The sequence below is a fragment of the Dromiciops gliroides genome, chromosome 3, assembly GCF_019393635.1.
Source record: "Dromiciops gliroides isolate mDroGli1 chromosome 3, mDroGli1.pri, whole genome shotgun sequence".
Lineage (NCBI taxonomy): Eukaryota > Metazoa > Chordata > Mammalia > Microbiotheria > Microbiotheriidae > Dromiciops > Dromiciops gliroides.
The window spans coordinates 324,451,099-324,472,116 of NC_057863.1; the positions used below are offsets into that span (position 1 = coordinate 324,451,099).

At 35.8% G+C, this 21,018-nt stretch overlaps 1 protein-coding gene across 1 annotated transcript in view; it reads right to left on the minus strand.

Annotated features, from left to right (window-relative positions):
- The window catches only part of ZBTB20 (zinc finger and BTB domain containing 20), a 928,525-nt gene that overhangs the window by 900,954 nt on the left and 6,553 nt on the right, over positions 1-21,018 (minus strand). Inside the window, exon 2 of the mRNA XM_043993192.1 lies at positions 19,191-19,279. The gene's annotated coding sequence lies outside the window, so the exon portion shown is untranslated. The remainder of the gene's footprint in view (positions 1-19,190; positions 19,280-21,018) is intronic.

The following is a 21,018-nucleotide window of genomic DNA, read 5'->3' on the forward strand; positions in this document are numbered from 1 at the left end:
CAGAGAAGGAAGTCATTCCATTCACAACTGCCACAGTACAGATGCAATCATGTCCACCCTGCAGAGAGGACAATATTGGAGCCTAACCACCCCATCCCAGAAGTGAGTGGGGGAAGAAGTTGGAGCTGGCCCACAGTTCTAATTTGAGAATGAAGGCTAGAAGACACATAAGGAAATAGAGGAAAAGCAACACCATGAAGACATACCAGAAACTAAGAGAAGCCCAAGAAATAATCCCAGAAAAAAAGAGAGCAACTCCACAGTAAGTACAAGTAGACTCTCCAAGAGTTTAGGTTCTTGAGGGGGGAAAAAAAGACTAAAGAGTTTAGGTGAAATAAAACATAGTTATCATAAAATGGAGGATTTAGGGTCAGAGGAGCAGTCACCCATGTGACTTTTACCAAGTTATTTATACTCTTACTGTGGGTGGGTTAGGGGTTAGTGCAGCATCAGATGACCCTTAAAGGCTCTTCCGGCTCTAAATCTATTGTTTTATGAACATGACCCAAATAGTTAACTGCCAGATTTAGGATTGATCTTAGAGTCGGCAAGACCTGGGTTTAAGTTCTACCTTCTGATATACAGTGTGACCACACAAAAGTCACCTAAACTTTCAACAACCGAGACAACTCTTTAAATACCTCTGCAAAGAAGTTAGTGATCTACCTTGACAGAAAGATTTTCCACAATGGAATTGTCCTACATTAAAAAGCTCACAGGTGTGAACCAAAAATTAAAAAAAAAAATTACAATGCTAAAATGGCAATGTGGCAAAGTAGCAAGATACTTGGATGTGTTTTCAGAGTAGTGAATTACATGCTTAGATCCAATATGTATTATTAATAAGTAGTGAAGTCTGTGCATCCCCATGTATTGCTTTGAACATTCAAACTCGTTGACTGAAATATTCTTCTATTTATGCTCCATATAAACACTTCCAGTAGGAAATAGTAAAAATAAAAGCAAAAGTAATGGAAATAGATGTACCGAGCCACAAGAGAAGCTGATCCTCCTTCCCTTTTTTTCATAGAGGTTTATCAACAGGTTTCTTTATTCATATAGTGACCTCATTACTTGTGAAGGTTTAATGGAGTTTGTTGAAACTGTCATTTCTTTCTCCAAACCTCAGGTTTTCTATATCCTATATATGAACTCTCTTACTGAGGACCAGCTACTATTTAGCAGGACAAAAAAGTCTGAAATTAAAGGTGAAAGATAAGAGAGAAAAGAAAGAGGAGAAAGAAGGATTGGAGGGGGAAGAAAGGAGGAGGATAAGTCACTGCTATGTGACATAAACAAAAGGAAGAAAAATCCACTTTGAAGCTTCATTTTCTACTCCTGGCTTTAAAGCAATCCTAATTTATGACCAATTCTTTTATTTTAAAAAGTGCAGCTTTATTTTTTCAATTGAAAGAAAAAAAGAGGCACAGATATGCAATGACAAGCACCTTAGATCTGGAGTGAGAAGACCTAGGTTCAAATCCCAGGTTTGCAACATGCTCCTTGTGTGATGATGATGATGATGTTAATGACAACGACCCACGACCACGACTAGCATTTACATAGCCCTTTAAGGTTCACAAAGTGCTTTACAAATATGGGGGCAGCTAGGTGGTGCAGTGGATAAAGCACTGGCCCTGGATTCAGGAGGACCTGAGTTCAAATCCAGCCTCAGACACTTGACACTTACTAGCTGTGTGACCCTGGGCAAGTCACTTAACCTGCATTGCCCTGCAAAAAAAACCCCAAAAAAAACAAAAAACAAAAGAAAAAAACACAAAACAGAAACAAATATTGATTCATTTTATCCTCACAACAACCCTTGAGAGATAAGTGCTACTATTATCCCCATTTTCAAATGAGTAAACTGAGGCAGATGAAATTAAATGGTGTGCCCAGGATCACACAGCTAGGAAGTGTCTGAGGTAGGATTTGAACTCAGGTCTTTCTGATTCCTGGTCTACTACACTATCCCTTGTACCACTTAGCTGTCTATGTGATCTTGCCCTCTGAGCCTCTCAGCTCCTTCATCTGTAAAATGATTTCAAACTAAATGGTTTCTAATATCCCTTCTAGCTCATTTTTCAAACCCAAGTTCCCCTCTATGCAAGAAGACATGGTAGTGCAGTGCAAAGAGTGCTGGAGCTGAAGTCAGAGGACATGAGTTTGAATCCTGGCTTTGCTTTGCCAATTACTACTAACTATGTGATCATTGAGCATCTCTGAGTCTCAGGTTCTTCACTGGTAAAACGAAGGTATTAGGATTCACTACGAAGTACCTTTGAGCTCAAAATCAATGATTCTGTATTTTATTACTTTATTTCCCTTTCTTGATCAGATAAGTTGATTATAGAAATTCTTGGAATATTCCTAAAAAAAATTTTGAAGAGAATAAAAAGAGTCCAAAAGGGAAAGAAAAACTCTCCTTTTATCCAAATTACTTAAAAACTTTGATCATTTTCTAAAGAGAACACAACAGCAACCCTTAAAATAAAAGTAAGACTTCCCCCCATTACTACAACATAGAATGGAACACAACTAGAGAGAAACCAGCCTCTCTTTTTTCAAAATATAGGTCACTACCCTAGGGACAAATTGAGTTTTTTTTAAAGACACAGCAATTTCTAAAAGTTCATCACAGTCCCATTGTTCCTTCTACTCAGCTTTCAAAGTCCTTTCCAAAAAAGTCAGGCCAGAAACTATTCAACTTAAATAGTTTTTCTGATCAGATAATCATCCCTGATCATTAAGTAAACCAAGGACTGAGCCCTAGACAGTAGTCAGAATAGCAGAATTGTTCTTTTATCTTCATGTTTCTCACTACAGTCCTATGAAAAGCCTTATGAAAAAGCTACTGGGGAAGCATTAACTGAACTCTGAAGGGACCTAAATCCCGTATCTCCTGGATTCAGTTAGCTCAAAACCTCAGCATTTTACCTCATACCACACACACCAATCTTACCCAAATGTTGAAGAAACAATTCCACAGCAAAGGAAACACGTTACAAACAAGCTCTTTACAGTGTTTGCATTTTAGTATTAAAATTACCATTTAAAAGAAAGCTATTACAATTCTTTAATATATAAGCATTACTAATATTTTTTCAATGCACAAGTGATTTCTATGTGCTACAGGGCAAGGGCTCTTAATAGATATTTAGATATATCCTATTATTAAAAATAATAATAATGCAAATGTGAGTCAAAGCCCTGTAGACAGTCTCTTTAGAAGGTTTGCTGTGTAGAAGGACCCCTGGTGTCCATCTGGATCTTAGCCAGACTGGAGAGTGACTAGTGACTGACTGTAAATCATGAGTCCATGATGATAGAGCATCTCTTCTTAACTTTTAATACTTTTTGCCCAGTACAACTGATTCCAAGCCTCTAAATTTAGGAAAGATTCAGATTAGGAAAAAAAATCTTGTTTGCTTTATATTTTAGACTACCTAAAGAAAGGTGATGTATCTTATGATTTTTCTGGACACTGCAGACTTACCATTTATGAGAGACAGAAATGTGTCTCTGGCACAACAGTTTCACTGTCTGATTATGTGTCTCTGCAATATATAGATAGCATCTACATTTATAAAAATGATTACTGTCTCTACAAGAAGCTTCTGAAGAGGCTTTGATAAAAGCAATATAAAAATGTAATGTTGGAAGAAGACAGGATCACTTCCTTGCTGTACACTATCATTGCCTTGCAAATGAAAAATCTGCACCCTTCCTTATGATCAGGGTTTCACCCATTTATTTGGTTAATCATTCAAATGGCTAAACAGACCTCTAATTTGAAAATAAAAACCAATTGATGCAATCACAAACAAGTTCTAAAATTGCGGTTTATAAAAATTGAAATCTTGTTCTAAGCCAAAACACACACACAGTTACCTTTTCCTAATCAGAGCATTCATTTCTCCTCATTATGATCTCACAAGCACATTAAAATCTTATTAACATTAATTACTTCTGAGCGCCTATGCATGAGCAGTGACAGTCGTGAGCGCGTGCGTGTGTGTCTGGATCATATCTACATTTATATACCTTGCTCACTTTGCTTATAAAACATGTGAAAATATTTCTGCTAACACCAATTAGCTAATTTCACACACACACATATACACACACATGCAAATAGTAAACTGCTATCTCACTGCAAAGCCTATTAGAGACCAACAGACAGATGGACAGAAAAACGGACAAGAAAGGCAGCAGCATACCTCTTAAATACAAAATCCAACACTCCTTCTGCCATAAGGAGAAGGAGTTTTCTTCTTGGGGTGAAAATAAGTTGAGTGAACAAAACAACAAATTATTTTTAAAAAAATAAAAAATGAGGAAGCCAAGTATTCTATTTTCTACACAGATGGGTTCAATGTTAAGGAGAAAGAGACAAAGAAAACTGGCAAACAGACAAGCAGCAGGCACAGAGAGAAAGAGACAGATACAAAGAGACAAAAAGAGATGAAAGTGTATTCATAAGTATATATGTTTACAAAAATGGACATATCTAAAAACTTGAGCTCAACAATAAAAACTTTGCCCTTACTGTAGGGTAAAAATAATGGCAGACGCCCAAACCAAAAAGGTTTAACTTCACAAGGAAACAAAATACCTCCTTCATACAAACTATTTAAGTATTCTATTTATGCAGAAAATACTACAGAAAGTACTAGTCATGCTATTCAGCTCTAAAACAAAAATGGTACAAAGCTAGGAATCTTTATCTCTCTTGTCCATGTTCTTTCTTTCTCTGTTTCCTTCAGTATCCATAATCTGTCCTTTTCAAAACCATATTCATGGAAAATATAACCATTCTATATCTAAAGCCCCTTTTTCTATCATTTTGACTATCTTCTCTCCACAGCTCATAGTTTATCCTAAATCCACAATGCAGTGTATCTATAGTCTCCACATGGAGTCCTAAGTTTTTCAATCTCTAATCTTCTTGCCTCCATTGAACACTAGACTAAATCCTTTACTAAGAGAAATGTTCTAAAATTCCTATCAAAAACATCAAGAGTCAGAAAACAAAGTTTTTCTTTTCATCTCTGTTAATGACTTTGACCCTAGACAAAATATTTGGCCTTCCTAGGTCATATTCTCCATATTTGTAAAAAAGAGGATAATCAAACTTCACCTCAAGAAAGATGTGAAAATTAATTACGTTTGTTAAACGCTTCTAAGGGTGATACTGTATGTGTATATACATATATACTTATGTGCATAGAAATGCATCTATATGTAAATAAATATATATAATATATCTATGAGATATACACAGATGTATGTGTGTGTTTAGATAAAAATATAAATCACCAAAGGCTACATAATGTCAAACTTCTTATTACCACATGATACACAACTAACGCTTGAGTTGATTCATGTTGTAGTGATGGCTTACTCAATGCCAATGATGTCCTACATCATGTATAGCAATACAGTTACACAGACTGTGCAATTTGTAACATATTCTTTAGTGTTCACTTATCCTCGACTTCAGGCCAACGTGAACACAATGGGGAGGTAAAGGCTAATCAGATCATCATGAAATAGATCATAAAGAATTTAGGGTCAGTATAAAGTTTGTCATGATACAGGCATGTTATCATTTCAGTGTCATTTCAGCCTGAGCAGTATTGAAAAGTCCTTTATCATTACATAAAAATAAATGTGATTTGGGTAATTATGATACTGGAAATATAATAATCCTTACAAAAATATTTCAAATATTTTAAAGTTTTTGAGCTAAAAAAATAATACATTTGTAGGACTACATAAAGAAGAGCTCAAGATTAGCCACTATCCAAATAATCAAACAAAATTATTGTATTACAGAGTCTGATGTAGGCTTTGTACAAACAAATAGTTATTAGTAGAATAATATCACTTCAAATTTAATACAAATATTTTAGAATATATAAAAGTGACCTAGGTGACATCAGATTTATCAAATAAGTATATGCAGGTATGTGCCACTTAAAAATCAGCTACATAAGTGGAAGGGGATAATTATTCACATTATAAATGATCCCTTTAATTAATCAGAATTTAAATGTTTGTTTACATAGCACGTATCATTTGACAGAGAGTTCAGGGATATAAAAATCTAAAGATAAAAGATTAAGAACCACTGGCAACTGAAGATACAGCAGAAAAGAAGATAAGAGAGTCCCTGAAATTATGAATTAAGGTAAAAAATATGATTTGATTCACAAAAGCCAAATTGTCATTTAACTTTTCACTAAGTATGTGTATGTACACAATCACATACACATATATCTCTTCTTGTATGGTGGTGGTGTGAATAAATATGTACTCTGTGCAACAAGTATCTATTGTTCCAATTTCATTTTAGTCTATATGTTCCCTGGTTACTTTTCTAATGCCATTATGGTAAATTTTATATATATATATATATATATACATATATATACACACACACACACACACACACATATACACACATGCATACACATACATAGCATACATAGCACATAGTTCAGTGGTAATAAAACTTGAAAGAGAAGACAAAAAGTTAATCCAGATACACATCGAATGAGAACCATTATCAGTCTCTTAGGTTTCAGGTCCATTCATTGTGACCTATGTATATTTCATCAAGCACTTGAAAAAACTGGGGAAGTGGGAAGTTCTAATTGAGAAACCAATTTTTATTTGCTCTCCAATATATCCTGTTATTAACATTATATTTTACAGACTTGTTATTTCTAAGAAACCCCAAATTCTTAAATCAGTTGTCTGTAAAGTCTACATTGCCATACAAAGTCAATCCAAATTTGACCAATCTTTCATCTCACCATCTCACCAAAATAATCTAAATTTAATGAAAATATCTTAATATAGAGGTACACTTGGCATATGAACCAGATCTAAGAATCATGGTCTTTTCTCTTGTGGAAGGCTAATAAGCTGAGGTTTACTAACTCCATCCTGGCTTTTATGAGCTTCTTAAGGATTACTGAAATTGGAGACTACATATGAAAAAGCTGGTTCATCAATTCCAAGAAAGATATTCATCCAGATTGCCCTCCAATCCGTGAAATGTGAGATGCCTAAGGAGTGTTCTTTGTGAAAGTGTCTCGCAAATATATCCAAAGATGGTGAGTCCCATATGTCTCTGATAAATGAAACCCGTTATTGTGAATCCCAGGCTCTTCTTTAAAACAAAACACTACTGGGAGAATTTGGTGCTCACAAAATGAAGTATTAATTGCATGGACTAATAACACTTTGAAACCTTTCCTTAGCAGACATTTTAAGTTGTGCCAAATTGGTTTTGGGATGTGAAAATATATTCTGAAGCCAGATTCTCCCACATGCACAACACTATGCCCTGAAAGTGAATTGGACACTTTCGGTAACTGCATTAACTCTTTCAAGCCACTAGGGGACCAAAATGTTACCAGAAGAAAGATCAGTTTTAAGAAGAAATAACATAGTCTGAACTATTGTTAAATTCATGAAAATGACATAATAACAGTATCTGTTTCTAGATAGGAGAATCATGATTTGTACCTTCAGACAGTCCTTCATTCGATGCCAAGTATATCCAGAGTATTCTCTCTCTTTTTTAAATCCCTATATGCACATAATTGAAAAAGCAGTAAAAGTTCTATGTATTTAGGACAATCAATTTTTCATCTTAATCTACCATGTTTGCCTCAGGCATTGTGATGAAAAACTTTTACTTGTTCTTTGGTAAGCACTTTCACCTTATCACACTGAGCAAATTTATACCTTTGTTTCTCTACAGGAGACATATCTCTATAGCACAACCATTCTCCACAGTTTTCCTATTTCTGGTTCAAAATGAGTCCTACCAATAGAGGTCATCAACAGTGTAGTTTTCTATCTTGCTACACTCAATCGTCCAAAAACACAAAACTCCAAATTCCCTTAAAAAAAAAAAAACAACCTGATAATACCAATTTCACTAGACCCCTTAAACTTCACTTGCTTTTAGAAAACAAAATAAAACACACACATACACAATGGAAATAACTTGCTTGTTGTCCAGTATGATTTACATCTACCTGTAGAATACTGAAGTACAGCACTTCCCTCTTCATTTCAGTAGTCAATGTCCCCTCAAATGTAATCACGTTTATTACATAATGACATCACCCCTTCCATTAGTGAATTCCATGGACAGTTTTATGTTAGGTTCACAGTTATCCCTATTTAATGCTTCTTCTTTTCCATCAAAGAATTAGGAAAGATATAAGTAAAGTAAAAATTACTCTTTAGGAGAGGCAATCATGAAATTCCTGTAAATACTTTAAAAATAAAGTTTGGTTTAAGTCTTGAGCAATATATTCCTCATTAAGAGACTGCTAATTTGGTTAGAATTTTTAAAAATTCTTATATAAATTCTACTTCTCACAAAACCCTGAGTATCACATTGTAGACTGCTTTTATATAATTAGGTACAATATCAAAGAAGAAACACTTTCAAGGAATCCATAAGGAATGTTAAGCATAAGCCAGTGTAAACTGATAACATCGAATTTATGACTAAAGTAACAAAGCCTAGCAGCAGAACCGCAAAGGAAACACAGCTGCTAGGTGGGAATAGGTAGGAATTATTTGGTGAATCAAAATGTTGAAGCCCACCCTCACCCAGTTCCAATTAATTCAAACTGCCACTCCCAGAATAGAAACAAAGGCTGCAGATGTAGCAGGATGAAGAGCATATACCTGGCTCCCACTGGGGCTTTTGAGCTCTGAATGACCCTTAAATGATTCCTAATAGAAAGGATCTTTAGAGGACCCTTTAGTGCATTAGGCCCTGTTGTTACCAAGTCTAGTAATGACAGCATCAATTTTTAAGCTGCGCTGCATATTCATTTTGTTAGTTTCTGTTAACTAGATAAAGCTCAGATTCTATTTGAATCTGTTTAGTCTCTAGTGCCTTAAAAATGGCATTAGAGGTGAAATAATGATATTTAGCAAATAGCTAAAAATAAAAAAAAAGAATTTTGCTTAACTTTTTTACTTATTAAAGGATAAACGACTGAAATCATCAGATTTCCTATAACTCATTTGGATTGAGAAATAGGAAGTCTATTTAAAAAATATTCTGATGTACATCTGATGTCTCCTGTAATGGAGGAAAAAAAAGGATTGATGAAGTTTCTTAGTATAATAACATGAAGATTTTTAGTAGAATTTAATCTTAACTTTTAGCTCAGGATAAAGTATGTTTATCCACAAGTTGTAAAGGGTGACAAAATGGCTAAAACAACCTGCCTAATCGATTATTTAAAAGAGCCCTAGTAAAAACTGCTCTGTAAGGCCAGTCATAATTGTTCCACAGTCCCCATTTCCTCCCCCCATCAAAATAAAAAAACATAACAATTAGGAAAACAATCAATCCAAAAGACCAGTTAAAATTCATTTCAAAATCATCCATATAAATCACCTTGGGCTTTGGACAAAAAAACACTAAAATTCTAGATATTCTTTCAAGCTTTTCATTTTCCCATCCTTACCATCTTTTCCTGTTGCTAATTTGCTTGAATTAATAACAATGTCTTTCTTCCCAAAAAATGACAGAAAAGATTTACCAGGAAATGTACAATTACAGAAAGCAACCTTAGAGCAAGGAATAACAAATGGGTAGTTTAAATGATGTTAAGGGACCCAATGGTAGATCTTTAGGCCATTGGGGAGAGTCGAGTCCCTTGGGAGACTGGAGAGTAAGGCCTTGACAAAAATTTCACAGGATAAGGTGTAGATGGATTACAATCTACAAAGTTGAAGTATCCATATTGATGAAATAATAATAATAATAATTTATATAATGTTTTAAGGTTTGCAAAGCACTTTACAAACATGAAATCATTTTATCCTAACAATAACTCCAAGGAGGTGCTATGAGAATCATCCCCATTTTACATTTGAGGAAACTGAGTCAGGCATAGGTTAAGTGATTTGCCCAGGTCACACAGTAAGAGTCTGAGGCTAGGTTTGAATTTGTCTTTTTCCTGACTCCATAACCTGTGCTCAATATACATACACTGGGCCACCTATTTGCCTCCCAATAGGGTATCTATTGACATACTGAATTTGCTTGAAACTATCTTGTCCCAGCCCCAGCTTAACAGTTTACATGACCCAAAAGAATGAAGGAATTAGGCAATAAATATGATTACTTGCACAATCATCTTCATGTGAAAGCTAGTTTCAAGTGTGTTCAATAGCAGAAAAGTCCCTGACAGTCACTTTATACCAGCAGCAGCTTCTAACTCCTATAGTTCAAAGTAAACATTTCTGGTATTTAAAGGGAGTAATAAAGAGAGATTACATTATAATTATATTGGAATATAGGAAAAATCTCTTGTTCTTCATGGTGACAGATTTGTAAAAGTACCCCCAAAAAGTGACAGTTTTTCAAAGTGAAAGTCATAAATCGTAGGTTCTTATCTCAGCTTCAACATTAACTAGTTATGTAATCTAGGTCAAATTATTTCATCTCCAATGACTTGTTTGTTGTTGTTCAGTTATGTCCAACTCTTCATGACATTATTTGGGTTGTTTTTAACAAAAATACTAGAGTGGTTTGTCATTTCCTTCTCCAGATCATTTTACAGATGGGGAAACTGAAATAAACCAGGTTAAATGACTTGCCTAGGGTCACAGAGCTAGTAAGTATCTGAGGCTGGATTTGAATTCAAGTCTTTCTGACTCCAGACCTGGCACTCTATACACCACACCACCTAGCTGCCCTTTGACTTCAGCTTGCCCATTTATAAAAATAGGTATAAAAAAACCTTCTGGTTGATAAAATTTCTTGTCTAGTATGTCTTCTAGTATATACCTCACAGTACTGTTACCATTGCTTCCTTTCTCTCTGCTTTGTCTTAGCTCTTTTAGGTTTATTTCACTTACCGGTATCTTACCCCTACATGCTCTTTCTTCCTCAGTTATTTCAGAAGACTGAAGTTGAAGTCAAAACTAAAGACTTTGACTTAAAGTACTGAGGTAAGCAATAAATTATAGGCCATATTTGGCCCAAATAGGCTTGATGTTAAGGTAGTTTCATGGGGGGTTTCTGAAGAAAATGGGGAACTGTTGTAATGTAGAAATGTCCTATAAGCAAGTCAAAGACCATGGTAAATACCACCTCCTGCAAACGTTCCCTGTGGGATTCAGGAAACTGTTGAATTTATCCAAATCATGGCTTAAAAGTTAAGTAACTTCTTCTCTGAAATCAGATTCTGATTCCTATATATGACCAAATCTCATATTTTCTAACCACCTTCTCTACATGTGTGCATTTATTCTTTGAAAGCTTTCAGGAGAATGAATGCTCACAGAAGAAAGGCTTCACTTCATGGAAGAAAGTTAAAATAGGGTGCAATTTCCCAATGGACTTGAAAGACCGCGAAAGTAGACAACAATATGTCCTCTAGTTACTGATTTTGTGACCCATTGCCTTTGGACATATACAAGTAAAAATGTACTGGAGCCAGCTTGAACCTCCTCAAGAGAGGCAATTGTTAAATTTTCAGTATGAACAATAATAAATAAGAAATACATAAGAAATCAGCAAACACCACAGATCAGGCCTTGATTTATTGTTCTGTTATCTAGATTTAAGAAAGTGGTGAAGAAAATGTTAATAAGGGAGAAGGGGAAGGGAATTAGCAGTTATATGGTGTCTACAATATGCTAGGTACTATGCTACATGCTTTACAAATATTATCTCACTTTATATAATACAAGAAATTAAAAGTAAAAATGTGTCTTGTATATTTTTCCTCAGAGAGTCAGCTTTTAAACATATACTAGCATACCTCTGTTTACACTCCTCAAAGAATCATTAAAATAGAGCTATTATTAGAGTCAGAGTTTCTGAGTTCAAATCCTAGTTCTGCCACAAGGCAGGGCAGGGTGTATCCTTGGACAAGATGTTTAACCTCTCTAAGGACTTAGTGTCTTCATCAAAAATTGAAGAGGATTGGACTAGATGATGACCAAGGTCCCCTTTTGGCTCAAAATCCGTGAGTCTACAATGCTACCAAATAAAAGATGCAATTCACTTAAAAGATTAGTTTCTTAGCAATTCCTGACCATCACTGTGCTAAATTTATAGAATTCAATGATCTGCTTCCACAGGACTAAACATAAAATTGGAAAATAACTAGAAAAATTTCTCTTTGAGAAGTAGATATTGTTAATGACTATCAAAGATATATCCTTGAAAGGGTTATGTTTACCAAATAAATGCCTTGTGAGTAGAAAGTGTGAACACAACAGGCTTGAATTCTTACTCAGTTATTGACTTCATGTTTGTTAGCTAAAACTTTTTTTTTTCTCATGAAAATATCTGCTGTCAATGTTCTAGGGGTGTTGTAATAATAAATTCAATGTGGGGGCAGCTAGGTGGCGCAGTGGATAAAGCACCAGCCCTGGATTCGGGAGGACCTGAGTTCAAATTTGGCCTCAGACACTTGGCACTTACTAGCTGTATGACCTTGGGCAAGTCACTTAACCCTCACTACCCCACAAAAAAATTTTTAAAAATAATAAATTCAATGTGTCTTATTGTCTCTTGAAGATGAATTAAAATATTTTTGATCTATGCTTTCCTTGGGAGGTGCAATGAAAGAAAGCAAACTAGATTTGGACTCAAGAGACCTTGATTCAAATTCTAGTCCCAGAAAAACATGCCATCACACATGTGATCCCCACTACCAGGCAGGATGAAGCCGGTAGGAGTTCTGATCTGCGGTAGGTTATGCTATTTGGATGTCTACACTAAGTATGACACAAGTTTGGGGCAGAAGGGGAGAGAAAAAGGTGGGCATAAAGCTGACCAAGGAGAGGCAAACAAGCCCAAGTCAGAAACAGAAAAGTTTCCAAGCATATCAATAGTGGGATCAGCCCCATGAGTGGCTGCTGAACTTCCAGTCTGGGAGACATAAGAAGACTTTAGCATCAAAAACAAAAAAATACAGCCCTACCAGTTGTTACCTATGTGCCCCTGGGCAAATAATGTAACAGCCTCAATTCCTTCAGCTCCATAATATGCACACTACCTACCTTATAGGATTGTCTTCTGGACCAAACAATGCTATGATAGCCTTTTATAACTTTCTATAAACGCCCTGGAAAAATAGTGTATCAGAAATAACACTGGACTTGGAGGTAGGATGCATGAACTAAATTCCAGACTCTGATATCTAGCATACAAGTATCCTTTGACAAACCAATGAACCCTTCTGGTCCTCAGTTTTCCCATCTCTATAATGAATATAATTATATCTACAGGATATGTCTCAGAAACAATGGTATAACAAAGAGAACTGGCCTCATAAGCAAAAAGACTTGGGTCAGAGCACCACCTCTGACCACATCCTGACTATGTGACTGAGCAAGACCCCGAACTTTTCAATGCTCCAAGCAGCTCTCTAAGACCACACTGGACAACATCTGCCATTGAAAGAGGGAGTTTCCTTCCATGGAGTTCCCTGAACCAATGGAATCACTGGTCTGTACCAAAAAGCAAACAAAACTATAAAAACAGGAGTAGTTATAATTATTTTATCACCAACGTCCTTACCATTCATTAAGAACCAACTTATTTTGGAAATGATGTAAATTTCAAGATACTTTTAATAATTTTTTAATTTTTGTTTTGTCTTTAAATCACCCTCCCTACCTTAAATTTAAGAGCAGATTTCAAGGCTTTAAAAATGTGGCATTCAGTTTTAAGTGGTTTAATAAGATGTTGGAAATTCCACAATAATATTAATGATCCTCTAAAGTTCAGGATTTCTGGTCAGAGAAGCTATTCTCATGAAGACTTGTGCAGGGATTAGTTTCCAATTGACCTAGTACTAAAGCATGAGATAGGCTTTCTGTTCTGTTGTTACTGTGCTTTTTTTTAATGTCAGTCATAGAATGTTAAGGCTGAAAGGGAATCTAGTTGTAATACGACCTTTTCAATTTACAAAGAAATTTACATGGAAAACGAAGCCCAGAATGTACATGAAGTATAAAATCACATGGGAACTAGTTATTGGCAGAGCCTTCCTTTAGTTCATTTTTAATGACAAATGAATCAAATATTAATTACTATGTGCCTAGCACTAGGGATAAAAAATGTGAAGCAATCCCTACCCTCAAGGAACTTGCATTCCAACAAGAAAAACAACACATATATAAAGAAATATGTAAAACAATAAATGCAAAATATATATAAGTTAAATTTTGAGGCTAGGAAGGGCACTCACATCTGGGAAGAGTCAGAAAAAACTCTATGGTGCTGCTTAAGGAGAGTTTTGAATAGATATATTTTCAAATGGAACTCATATATATAAATATACAATATAGGATATATGAATAAAATCATATATATATATAAAAGATAACACCAAATCAATACATACTTGGGACCTAGAAGAAAAGGGAGAAACCTCTGAGAAAGACTCTAAGTATTTTCAATCTGGAATCACAGAATGTTAAAATGGAGTTAGCTTAGAAACCATTTATTCCAACTCTGACATTTTAGACTTGAAACTGCAAAGTACCCAGAGATTTGCCCACAGTAATACTGCTAGTTAGTGACTGAGCCAGGACTAGAAAGAACACTGTTGTGTCCTGAATAGCAAACCTGACCATTCTTCTATACCTTACATCATCTTTCAAGGGTAAATGATTCAGTGTGATAGAAGAAATTTAGAGAAAAGAAGATGGTTTCAGAAATGACTTCCACGAACACGAAGGGGAAAAAAGCTATAAAAATTGTTATCTGAAAAAGAACACTCTATAGTTGTAAGTAATATGTTAGGAAAAGATCACTGAATTTGAAATAAGATGGAAGTTTGAGTCATACCTGTTCCATTTACCTGCTAAGGACCTTAGTCAAGTCACTTCTCTGAGCTTTAGTTTCTTCTACTATAAATCCCTCTTTCTAGGAATAACGACATCTCACAATATTATTATGGAATTCAAATGAGACCATGGATGGGAAAGAGCTTTGTAGCAATAGGATGGCAAAAATGCAAATTAATGTTATTATTATTACTGCTACTATTCTTATTATAAACCATCTGTGTTGATAGCCATTGGAGGTATATACCAAACTGCCCCTGGCAAGTGAACAAGCAGCCCCACACAACCCACATGCTCTCCTCAAGCTGTGGCTTTGGCTTTCACCATAAACCCAGGGAAGTACTGAGTCTAACCAAGGGGATGTGAGGAAAAACTCTGTAGCCAGGATAGGTGTCTAAGGAATGCAAAAAAAGCTCATCAGCATGATGTCTGAGAGCACTGGTGCAAGTTCTAAAAGCTTTTATTACCAAACTGTAAACAATTCAAATGCAACCTGGTGACAGACTATGGATCTGCCCTAGCTGTGCACAGAGAGGCTAAATACTAGGAGTTTAGCCACTAGAAAATTAAAAAAATTTCATGCCACCACAACTCATGAAGAACACCCACTAAAGCTATATGGAAATGCAGAGGTCTGCTTCAGGTAGGCAGTAACCACAATGATGAAATCACTTATCTTTTCAAATATTAAAATAAGATGCTCTCCTGTAGCCTGAGCCTTTTGCCTCCTTAGGAAGGCATAATATCAAACTGTGTCTAGTCATCTGAATTTTATTTTGCATAGGTTGTTACCATCATTTTGTGAAAATGGGTTTTTAAAGGAGCTGAAAGCAGAAAAGTCTCGAGCAGACTTGAGGGGAGAGTGGCACCACTAATGGTAAAGATAACTTATTAAAAAAAGTGTTGATCTTGGGCCTTAATTGGATACTTTGCTAGATCCTCATGTCCTCAAGGAGCTTACAATCTAAAAAATACAGTCATTAAAAAAAGGCTTATGTGGCAGTTATATTGGGATTATTTTAAAACCTTATGCTAGTTCTAAATGCTGTCTAGCCCAAATTTTTCTTTCTCTTCCAAAAAAGAAGTAGAAAGAAGCATTAGTTTATATGACTACATCTACCCTTTCCCTTCTTCCACCTAGTCAAAAACATTCCAAGTAATGGTAGGGGTGATGACAATAACTTCTCAAACTTGTTTTGACCCACGAGTACCCTTGCCTCCATCTAACTACATAACTGTCTTAAATAATGTCCCTGTAATTATATGTTCATAACATAAACTGAGTGGTATTAAAGGACAGTGATCCTCTCATTCCACTACCTTTTCAATACAAAATATACTAAATATTCTATATTTAATGCAGTATTTATTCCAACACAGTCATAGTGAAGCTTGAGACTGGAAATCACTGAATGTAAAAATCTACCATTTTCATGATCTATACTTGCAAAATGAGATGTGAAATTCTACCAAATTTCTGCAAGCTTGCTTTTTTTCACATGGGCCGAGCACAGCTTACACTGGTGGCAATTAGAGCACAAGGTGGCACTCTCGTGCCAGGACATCTTAGGTATAAAATTTGCTTTTTATAAAGGCGAGTGCCCAAATGGCAGCAGGGTTCCTTTTATACAACAAAGATGACAGTTCTATAACTTTGCCCTTCATCTGATTTTTCAGAATTTTTGTCAACCTAAGAGCAACATAAATCCTTTGGTATTTTATGAAAATGCCATTATTCCTGTTTAGAAAAGCCCATATCTTTAATGTTTTCACCTCCTCACAAATTCACTTCCCTCTACATGCAAAAAATATCCTTTGGTACTGTGGTATGGAGTAACAACACAGTGCAGCCGAATGAGCACAGGATTTTGTAAGTCAGGATACCTGGGTTCTAGTCCCTGCTCTACCACAGTGTGTAGTGGCAGGAATGTTGGACTGGAGTCAGAAGACTTGTGTCTGGTTCTTTACACAGCTACCATCTGTGTAACACTAGACCACTGAACTCTCTGAGACTCACTTTTATGCCCAAAAGGGCTAGAAAAATTAGCTCTAAAGTTCTTCCTCTTCTATTATTCATCATAAAGAAGATTGACAGTATATGACAATGAGTGATTTGTCCTAGACTAGGTATCTAATCAATGGGCTTTCTTTCTGTCAAGTAGCCATCTAAAAATGAATGGCACCACAGCAGAGATGTCTGTGCATCTCCTGAAAGATGTTGCTTTAGCACTTATAGCAAGCTAGGGGACACACACATATACACATACATGCATACGTACATGCATGTCTTTGTATATGTGTAGGGACATATCTAAATATAAGTATTTGCTGCCTGCATTCATTAGTTTAATAGTATGCACTTAAAACAGTCATTCTAGAGATAGAGGCAATACACGCAGTGGAATGCACCCTGAACTTTCAGGCTTGTATTCTAAAGCCCTAGATTCTATTCCTGGCTCTATCATCAAATACCTGCATGATCTTACACAAGTCACACTGTTTCTCTTAGTTTCAGTCATCTCATTTATAAAATTAGGGGATTGGAGTACATAATTTCTAAGATACGTTCCAGTTCCAAAAAAACTGACTTCTGCGTTAAATACTAATTGTCTATACTGCACAAGTGACAATCTTCTTTCAAAAGAAAAGTATTTATACCCTTTGACCCAGAGATGTGAACACTAGGTCTATACCCTAAAGAGATCAAAGAAATAGGAAAAGGATCCATAAATGCAAAAATGTTTATAATAATTCTTCTTGTAATAGCAAAGAAATGCAAACTGAGGGGATGCTTACCAACTGCAGAATTATTGAACAAATTATAGTATAAAAACCTAAGGGAATATTATTACATTATAAGAAATGACAAAAAGGATGAATGATCTCAGAGAAACCTGAGAAGACTTGATTAATTGAATTGATGCAGAATTGAATGCAATGAAGGGAGTAGAACCAGGAGAAGAATTTATACAATAATAGCGTTATAAAACGTTGAAAGATTTAATTCTGATCAATGCAATGATCAACCAGGATTAGACCCCAGAGAACTGAGGAAGTATTAAACCCATTTCCTTTAAAATGAGTGATGAATTTATGGTACAGAATGAGATAAAGATAATTTGAGCATTTGTTATACTTGGCTATGCATATGTTACAAAGGATTTATTTCTGTTTTCAAATGGGGTAAAGGAGGTAAGAGGGGAAAGGGGACTAACAAAAGGAATGACAAAAAAAGAAAAAGAAACAGAAGGCAAAGGGGGCCACTGAAGCATTTTTTTAAATGCATAGAAGAACACAGAAGGAAGGCCGGAAGGAAACATAGACAAAAAAGACAGTTTTGAAAATTGCATGTTCGATTTATTATATACTTTATATAATGAAAAGTAAGCTAAGTAATAGAGATTTGCAGTTTCATGGACAATCTCTCTGTTCTTTTGCATGTAGGGAAATATTCATGTTATTTGATGTTCTGTGTTCAAAAATTTTTTTTAAATAGTTAAAGTGCATTTGAGTTCTGGCTCTGCTTGCAGTTAGTTAAGTAACTAAAATCCCTTCCAGTTCTACAGTCATATGATCCTCTGATTCTAACATGCTGAAATGTTAAAAATTCAATGTATCACATCTACTTAGGCCAAGAAATAATGAAAGGACTTTTTTTTTTTAGTGAGGCAATTGGGGTTAAGTAACTTGCCCAGGGTCACACAGCTAGTAAGTGTTAAGTGTCTGAGGCCAGATTGGAACTCAGTTACTCCTGACTCCAGGGCCTGTGCTCTATCCACTGCGCCACCTAGCTGCCCCTTGAAAGGACTTTTATAGAAAACTAGAGGTCATTTTTATCCCTTTAAATTCCATTATCTCCTACCCAGAGTTCCCTAAATTAGTTTGTGATAAACTATGGGTTGAAGATTAAGATTGACTGCCATTAAGTAGCTGTGTAATCCTGGGTTACCTTTCTATCCCTTAATTTCTCAATATGTAAAAAGTGTATTGAACAAGGTGAATCTAAGGTATCTTTTAACCCCTAACATTTCAATGACTAACTTCATGTTTATTTAAATAGGATCAGAAGACTTTGCAATTGGAAAAGACATCAGAGACCATCTAGTCCAACCTTGAGTTTTCACAAATAAATCATCAGAAGGATTTTAAATGATTAGCTCAAGGTTACAAAGCTAGTAATCCAGTGTCAAGACCAGAACCAAGGTCTCCTGGCTCCAAGCCAGTGCTGATTCTATATAACACTGCTTCTCATAGGATTTAGACACCGAAGAAACCACCTAGTTTATTTAGTCTCACTAGAGGCTGAGAAAATGGAAATGACTTACCCGAAGACAGATCCAGAATTTGAACCCAGATCCTCTAATTCGAAATCCAGTGCTCTTGCCACTATACCACAGCTACTTCATAGTACTTCCTAAAAATTTTATAATACATTTTAGGATATGCTCATATCAAAAATGGTAACATACATGCTTTCTGGCATACTTTTCAAATGTACCGTCTTTGAAAATAAGATCAGCAAAGCAGAATGGGTTGATATAAGTAAGTAGTTTAAAGAAATTATAGTATAATATATATGTATGTAATACACATACATATACATACATACAGAAGACAAATTTAAGGTCACCCAAAATGACACAAAGATTGTTTTTATTTGCATGCCAATAATATGTTTTCTGTTTTTTAAAAAAAAGAAAATCTACATATTTATCCATTTGAACCAATTGCTTTATTTTAATTTCACCTACAATTAGTTCTTCTCATCATGCACCAACATCACTATCAACCCAATACTGAAAATGGCATTTTCCTAGTATATACTAAAAGTATGAAAACAGGTATATGACCTAATGTTCAAAACCTAAGCGAATTAAACAAAAACAACCTGAAGCAAAACTAGCAGTGGACAAAAAAAGCATTGACAATTCTTTGCCTTTTCTAGCTCTCTGTTTTGGATGTGTAACTGGAATCTCTCTCCAAATTTTACCCTGGGTGCATGCTTTCACTCTTACTCTATTGAGAGGAAGAGGAATAGAGAGGTTGGGAAGAGGGAGAAAGGAAATTATTTCAGTTCTTTTTACCCAGGGTTTTATATTCCATTTCCTTCTGAGTTGGTGAAAACTGCTTCAGATGCTCACCACTACCACTTTTATCATCAATGTCCTATTTTCTTTCTTTTCTTTTCTTTGTTCTGACTCCTGTTCTCACTTCTGGGAGGAAGGTGTGGAATCAGTGTTGCTTTTAGGGGAAAGGAAGAGAAAGAACTGTGCCAGAACCCAGTTTACTCCTGTTCTGCTTTTGTTTATTTGGTGAATCAGGGCTGAGGCACAGGATTATTGGGTTAACTGGTTTGAGGTGGAAAGCATCAGAGAAGAGGTTGCTATGGAGCCACAAGGGACACCAGGGGGCAGCAATAACCTAGCTAATAAGTGAGGGAAATCTGCTGCCAGAGGCTTTGGAATGCCAGGGGCGGTGGGGTGCAGTCAGGAAATCACAAAAACTCAAGTAGTGGGAAAGCTAATCAGGGAAGGGAGGCAGGAGGGGGGATAGAGTGGAAGTAGGAGGGTTGCTGGGAATCTGGTAGAAATGGAGAGGCCTAGGTCAACAACGTTAAGTGAGAGGGACCACAATCCTGAGAACAAGGTCATGACTAAGAGCCAAGATGTAAAAAAACAAAAACCAAAAAACAGAAAAAGCAGACACGCCCCCCATTATACTAAATGCTGTCCCCTTAAAGCCTTTTAGAACATCTTAGGTAGAAGTGTCAAACACCTCTCAGTATTTTAAAAGGTTTTTATCCCAAGGACCTATTCCCTACCTTAAAACTAGATAAGAAAAACACAAGACTAGGAAAGCATCTGTAAATATGTTTAAGTTCAGTGGACCAAATAGAATTTTAGTGGATGGAATGCTGGGCTTGGAGTCAAGGGAGACCCATCTCCAACATTTACTAGTCTATTGTGGTAGCTAATATCATAACTCTGCCACCATGCAAGTTAGGCTAGGTTTTCCTTAAAAGGAATTGAGACCATCCTTGAGAATTGGTTGGCTTAAGCCAACTTAAATTGAACTTAAAATTCTGCCCACTGACATCACTTCCTGGTCACCAGAGGACAAAGAAGCCATGAGGCACTCTCTCATGGTTGGCTG